Source organism: Rutidosis leptorrhynchoides, chromosome 4 (assembly GCF_046630445.1).
Source record: "Rutidosis leptorrhynchoides isolate AG116_Rl617_1_P2 chromosome 4, CSIRO_AGI_Rlap_v1, whole genome shotgun sequence".
In the NCBI taxonomy this organism is placed as follows: domain Eukaryota; kingdom Viridiplantae; phylum Streptophyta; class Magnoliopsida; order Asterales; family Asteraceae; genus Rutidosis; species Rutidosis leptorrhynchoides.
Genome location: NC_092336.1, coordinates 78,361,576 through 78,369,265, shown reverse-complemented (window position 1 = coordinate 78,369,265; position 7,690 = coordinate 78,361,576). Strand labels below are relative to the sequence as shown.

General features: G+C 35.6%; 1 long non-coding RNA gene across 1 annotated transcript; it reads right to left on the bottom strand.

The window, feature by feature from the left end:
• Positions 1-6,217: 6,217 nt before the first annotated feature.
• On the bottom strand, positions 6,218-7,017 carry LOC139904602 (uncharacterized). The gene is made up of 3 exons (XR_011778905.1): positions 6,981-7,017; positions 6,573-6,738; positions 6,218-6,469 (listed from the first exon to the last, which is right to left on the bottom strand). It is a non-coding gene; the product is annotated as an uncharacterized lncRNA (long non-coding RNA).
• Between the last annotated feature and the right edge of the window lie 673 nt (positions 7,018-7,690).

Here is a 7,690-nt window from a genome sequence, read left to right as displayed (position 1 = left end):
CCTTTGTTTGGGAGTCATCTTCTTCTTCTTCTGCTGAGCCGCAGAGGTCTCAGCTGCTTTGCGTTTGTCGCCGGATGCCGCCGGCGATTGCTCCACGTTTTCGCTAGTTTTCTCCTGCTCTAGCTGTACGTTCACATCTTGCTTGCGGAAGGAGATCCCCGCAATCTCTTCCGCAGTCAGCACCTTCTTCATCCTCATTTCTGCAAAGATACGCTCATGCGTTAGATAATATACATACAAAAACAGTTTAGTACGCGATTATACTATTCCTACCCTTTCCATCCGGTCCGACTATGGCTGGGCGCACATCCTCCCATGGCCAGTGTGCGGATATCTTCCCTAGCCGCAGCATTACGTTCCCATATGATCGATGCACTAGCTGTGCGTTTGCACACTCCGCTAATAGTTTCCTTTCATCCTCATCCAGGGCGGGGGTCTTGTTTACATCCTTCTCCACCTTCTCGAACCATATCAACGTTTGCGGGAAGTTTGCACTCACCACAGTTTGGTCGACGAAAAAGAATGTCTCTTTCCAATTCCCCGCATTCGATTTTGGGGTCTTGGTGAAGTTTTGACGAGCGAAGAAGGTGAACCACGATTTGTGGTGGTGAGCTAGTCGGTATAAATGGCAAAACACCTTCACCAGGGGCACTTTCTTGAGTGCAACGCACCACATCTTGAACAAGACTATTTTTCCTATAGCGTAAGGGTGTAACTGACCTAATCCGACCTTAAAATGATCTAGCACGCCCAGGAAGAAATCAGTGGGAGGAACCCTAAAGTTGCCATGCTTAAAAGCATGTTCGTAAATAGCCACCTTTTTCTCCGGTGGCTCGTGGGCTCGCTGATTAGACAAAGGGGGCACCGGATTGTACTTGGCTAAGGGAGGATACTGTTTCACTAAGTAATCTATGTGCTTCTGCTCTATAACAGACTCTACGCTATCTACATACGTCTCGTTAGCTTTAGTCATTTTCTAGGAGTAATCGGATGAATACTAACCTTTAAATGGTGGCCGGAATGTTCGATTTTTGATCGGAATTCAAATTGGCAGCGTAACGAGGAAGCTTGAAGCAGGGAAGTGGAAATGAGCTGCGAAATGGAGTATTTATAGGGCAGATTGGATGGAGTGGTGTGATCGTGGCTGTACACGTGTTATGCAATCGACGGCCAGCACTTTATTTGTGCGCGTGGATGCCAGTTCGGTATGATTACATGTGCGCGCGTGGTTGGCACGCGCCTGACACACTGCCACTTTATGTCATGTCCGCCGAATGGGCTTCTGCGATTGTGACAGGCATTTAATGGCATCGAGGCGCACGCGGAATATTAAATGCTAACCGTTTTCTTGTTTTTTCTTTCGCTTAATAGTTTGATATCATACGCCTCGCGTCATATAACATCAAACTGGGGGGACATAATGATACCGCAACCCGCAGGCGCACCGCGAATGTATGCGGACAATCACTATTGTGCGTATGCGTGTTCTTGTGTGCGATATGCGGCGTGCGAATGCCTTTGTTCCCGGTACGGCGGTTGCTTAGCTGTCAAGTAAATATCTTTTCCATAATTATATCCGTGATTCGGGGGAGTCAGTTATGGATGAGATTATGATGATCTGGGACGATTCAAGAATTAGGGTTTGCCTATAAATACAAACCCTGATCATCGTTTACCGGACACAGCACATTACGTAACCATCGCATACGATACACATTACGTAAAACATCATCATTCAGCATCTTTTCAAGGTTAACAGGTTAGTCTTTTGTAAGCTAGTACCTACGACCTTATTTTGGGCCTTCCGATCAGCGACCGCTATCGAAGGTGGACTTAATCACTTGGACACCCCGCCGACATCATCATGTCGGCCAGGGTTATTCACGGTAGCCGGACCGGAGAGCCACGTTCTAAGATCCTTAAACCCCTCTTTACGTATTGAGCAGGCATATTAAACCCCTCGGTTAAAATATGCATGATCAGTTCAACTTCCTATGAGCATAACTGTGATTTTGTGAGATAAAAGTGTACATAGATCACAAAAGTAGTGTGTGAGAATCACCTACATATATAAATTATATTAGCTATATTATTGCATTATATTATTGTATATGGTAAAATATTTTAAAAGCCTAAAAGGTAATACTGCGAGTAAACGTACTTATATTTAGTGTATACAACTTCATATTGGTTCATTTTGTGTATTCGATCGTACATGATACTTTTTGTAAACAATAAGGAATTATATTATATTAAGACCACTCTAGCAAGGGGCAGAAGGAAAATGAGAGGGGACTACAAAGCCATAATATTCAACTATCTACTTTTCAACCTTTATTTATAAACAACGAGAAGAAAAATAAACGAATGAATCCCATACATTCGATCTTTGGTGTAAGCGACGATTTTACATTCAATTTTGATTGTTAGATGACGTGGTGACTTATACTACTGATACGCCATTTGAATCACACAAATAAATAAATAAATAAATAAATAAATAAAAAGATTCAACATGTACACACACAATAAACCAAAATAAAATTGAGTACAAATACAAAATGCATAGAGGTGATTAAAGTGCGTACTCAAACAATTAGTTTTGTATTTGATTCTCCTTTACATGTTTAACATACGATCTAATCTAATTTAAATGGCTTACGGGAAAGATGCTTCGAATCAAAACAAAAAAAATTTCTAGCAATAAGCGACGGAATTACAACCACTAATGACAGAACATTGAACAACAGATTGATCATGATATATTGACATATTTACGAACACATAAAATTTTCTAATTATGGCTATATACACACATATATACTTGAATTGAAGTCGTCATCCTTATTCACGTCTTGCTTCTTTTGTTGACACGCGACCCCACAAGGCCACAGACAGCATGTCATATTCATCATTAGCATACGTGTGTGCTTACGTATATTGAAATGTCAAAGGGTCTTTTGCTTAACATTGACGATATAATTAGACCACAAACAATGTGCCGTCACTATCCCATCGTCACCCACGCTCGCAATTTGACGCCCCCAACGCAGCGTCACGGCTGACGCCTAAGGGGCGTTAGTCACCGTTTCAACGAGAGAGAAAACGCGTCAGGACACGTGACGGCTTCTGATTGGTCCGTATTTTTTGACCGTTTGGCAACTGTTTTTTTTCTTCTTTTTGAAACATTTTCTATAAGCCTCATTTCACTTCATCTTATTCACACCAACACACTCTATTCTCTCTTTATTTTACTTACAAATATATAAAAAAATATGGTATCTTATTTGATTAATTCCGAATCCGATTCAGAATATGAGCGTATTATTGAGCTTATTCAAGAATTAGAAGATGATAATTCGGAAGTCGAGTCCAAGCGGGTTCCGAGAACCCAAAATTATATTCTGAGAGATCGTGAAACGGCGGCAAAAAACTTATGGAATGATTATTTTTGTCCGACGCCCGTGTATCCGTCATATAAATTTAAAAGGCGTTTTCGTATACGGATTCAATTATTTCTCCGAATTTCACAAGGTATTTCTAATTACAATAGTCATGATATTCCCAAACATTTTAGATTTTTTACCGAACGTTTTGATGTTATCGATCGACCGACTTTTACCATATTACAAAAATGTACTTCGGCTCTACGCCAATTGGCGTATGAAACCGCTGCCGATATGTTCGATGAATATTTAAAAATGAGTGAGGCTGTCTCAATACTTTATTTAGACAACTTTTGTAAATGTGTTATCACTTTATACAAACCTCACTACGTGAGAACTCCTAATGCATATCATGTTCAACGATCATCTAGTAAACATGGGAGAAACATGGTTTGAAGTGTATGCTCGGGAGTATTGATTGTATGTATTGGGTTTGGAAAAATTGTCCCGTTGCTTTGAAGGGACAATACACTCGGGGTGATCATAAAAACCTACCATTATACTTTAAGGCTAGCATCACGAACTATGTCAGTAAACAAGATGCAAATAGTTATGAAATGTTGTGTCATATTACATAATATGATTTTAGAAAATAATGGTTTTGCGCTAAGTAATTGAGAGGAAGCTTTATTTACCGAGGACATGGAAAATCGTCCCGAAGGTATACCGAATAGAGCTCGGGATTAAAACATTATCATCCGAGAGATAAGAGATAAAGCGATGCACGACGCACTAACCGAAGATCTTGTCGAGCATATTTGGAACCTTCCGTCCACATACCGCACCATGAACTATTTTATTTTATGTATTCTTAAATTATATTAATTTATGTAATGATAAAATTTTATGTAATGATTAAATTTTATGAAATATTAATTTGTGACTTTTTTTTATTTTATATGTATTTTATTTTATAAAATATAATTTGTATTCATATTTAATAAAAAAGAATAAAGAAAAAAGTAAAGCTAGTATGACCTACAAGAATTTGACACAGAAATAGAACGTCAAGATTAATGAGTGTCAAAAACTAACACTGTCACGTCACAAACAAATTAGACTAAAAAGTGTTGTGTGAAGTCACAAGCAAAGTTAAAAATGGTCTGCATTTCAGGTTTTCACCCATGCTTCTGACTTTTCATGGTCAAAATTAGTTGCATTACTACGGAGTAATAGTTATACTCATCTTTATGTCATGTCAAAACTCTTACAAAAGGTTACCAAGAATCTTAAATTAAAAACGAGTATATGTTATAAAAAATAAAAATCAAATTTATACCGTTAAATTCAATATATATATATATATATATATATATATATATATATATATATATATATATATATATATATATATATATATATATATATATATATATACTAGATTTATGAGCCCGTCCGTTGGACGGGTACTCATCTGAAAAAATTATGTATTTTTTTCGCACATTTTCTAAATAAAAGGTGTACATATAATTTGAAGAGGACAAAGAATAAATATAACAAAAACATTTCAAATATGTTTATCATATAAATGTTCATAACACAAGTTTTCGTTAATGTTAACTAAAAACATTTAAAAGATAAAAAGCACGTTCCTTGTACTTGTACTTGAATAAGCAGTTTGTGCCTGGCTTTAGTCGATTTTCTTGTTTGAATTGCTTGAATTCATAAGACACACATAGATTTGGTTTTTTTCCGACTCCTCTCAAAAGCTTTTTAATAACCCGTGCGTTGCACGGTGGCTTAAAAAATTTGTATACTAATACATTAAATTTGTTACATATCGTTTATGTTATACGTTAAATACGCCATGAATGTCTTTTGTTATATATGTATCATATATGGTATATAAGCAACTTGCACAATTCGTGTAGTTAGTATATTGACATCAAATTTATATTTATGTGTACAATATTAATTCCAAAGACTACACACAATACTATAATAAAGTGTGCAACAGACATGCTCATTACCCGAAAGTTATAACTGACTTGTCGCACATTTTAACGTTAAGAGTTGCCATCGTTTATTTCAGGTTTCCACCATCACCCGAACTTAAATGTCAGACCAGCAGCAAGACTTTGGGTCCCGACGTTATATGTATATTCTTAAAGTAACAATGATCGATCAGCATTGTGGGTTCAAATTTACCAACCAAATGTCATTTTGCTTTGGTAAAAACTCAAAGTGGTAAAGTGAGTTAAGAAAGAAAATAAGCTTTAAGTCAAGAATGAATACTCTTATGGCATAACAAACTATACTTCAACTACTTTAAAAAAGATTACATCTTTTACTATAGACTATTCAAATTCGCAAAACATGCCAGGTCAAATTGGTCAACTTTGAATTAGGTCAAATATGGTTAATGAGAGTAAGAGAGTGGTAAAATTTGTAAAGACAAAGTTATATAGAACCTAATAAATTGTTATATTTATAAGTTTATGTGATTTTGCTTTAGTCAAAAGACTCAAAACTAATGTTTAACCGATTTAAAATATAACCTATTTGAAGTAACCCATTTTCACACTTGTAACAATAGTCCATGACAATTCCATGAGTCACTGTCACTATTACATTAAATGTGTGCATATGACAACCTAAGTTAACTACAAATGGTTCAAGTGGCAACGAATAAAATGTCTCGGTAAGGTACATTAGCAAAGAAACAGTTAACCGCAACAATATATTATAATGCATTAGCAAATCCCTAGTATATTTCTATTAACAAATAGTACGTAGTTGATTTTATAACATATGTATATCAACGTAGGCTACATGTATAACCATACAGTTAACTAAATACAAATTACAGCAAACGACATTATAAATCTAATCCTATTAACATTTTGCCACAAAAAATGAGCAGCCACATATCTATGACTAAAAAAGTGCTGAAATAATTATGAAAACTAATTAATACAGTACCACAACATGAAGCAATTTAGAAAGACCTGCCACAATATCAGCTATACCAGCAATATGATCGCTAAGACCGAATGATTGTACGCGGCATTCAATATTAGACGCTGTCATTTAAGAGAAATATATCAATAGCACTTCATTATAAAGCGCAAATATAAAAGTTAATAGCTAATAAACACTGTAAATGATACATAAAAAGTAACTTACCATTCAAAGTGGCATCATTAGGTATATCTTGTAAACCTAACAATAGTAGACGTTCCGAAAGTGTCAGTAACCAAATGCGATTGATAAGAACCCGTAGTCGCCATACGTTTACGATAACGCAATATATTTCTAACTGCAACTTGTCTCGGAGACACATAAGACGTATCTGCAGCATATATAACATCGCCAAAGAAGCAACATTCCTAAATCACTTTATGTGCTTGGTTTTTAGGCGGCTTTATACTTTTGTAGGTCTTAAACACAACACCTATTAGAGTTAACTAAACCAACCTATGAATCTACAATAAATACAATTAAAACAAACACATCGCATACCACATTACCAAAATAGCATTACATAACTGACTAAACTAACTGAAAAAAACAATAAAAATGCGGAAAACTTACTTAATAACGACAACAACAAACTCTCATACAATAAGCTGCAAACATTAAAAATGAATTATATATATTATATCATGATACACAAGATACATCAAACTCTCGTACTATAACCTGCAAACATAAAAGCGAATTACATATATGGCAATTGACCCATTTTGACCCATTTTATTAGACTTCTGTATGCTTTTGATAGAATATACTTACCATTTTCTGTAACAAATGTATACTTGCCATTTGCATTTGCGAGAAACAAAAGAACAGAACAAACTACCACAATTACTACCTCTCCTTTGCCTTTTCTAGTCGACATTATACTAATTACAATTAAAATGCAACAACAAACAATATTTGCTATGAAAATCAAACATCGTCGTGCAACAATGAAACAACAAAACACGAAGAAAAGCAACACACAAAGGCTAAAAATAAAAAATAAGTGCAAAATTCACAGCAAAACAAAACACAAACCATCACACGTATAAGCAACAATACTAATAACAACAACAAAAGCAGTCATTACCGTCACAAAGGTGAAGCACAAAATGCAAGTAGCAATTTAAAACGCAAATCCAGTAAGGGCCTTCAAATTAGCAACGAACACCAAAATCAAGACAGAAAAACAAAATTGCCAACAATTGTGGTCGAAATCAGTGGCGAAAACTAACCTTACAACTTATTTGCACTTATTATTCTACCTCTTTTGAAATGAAACA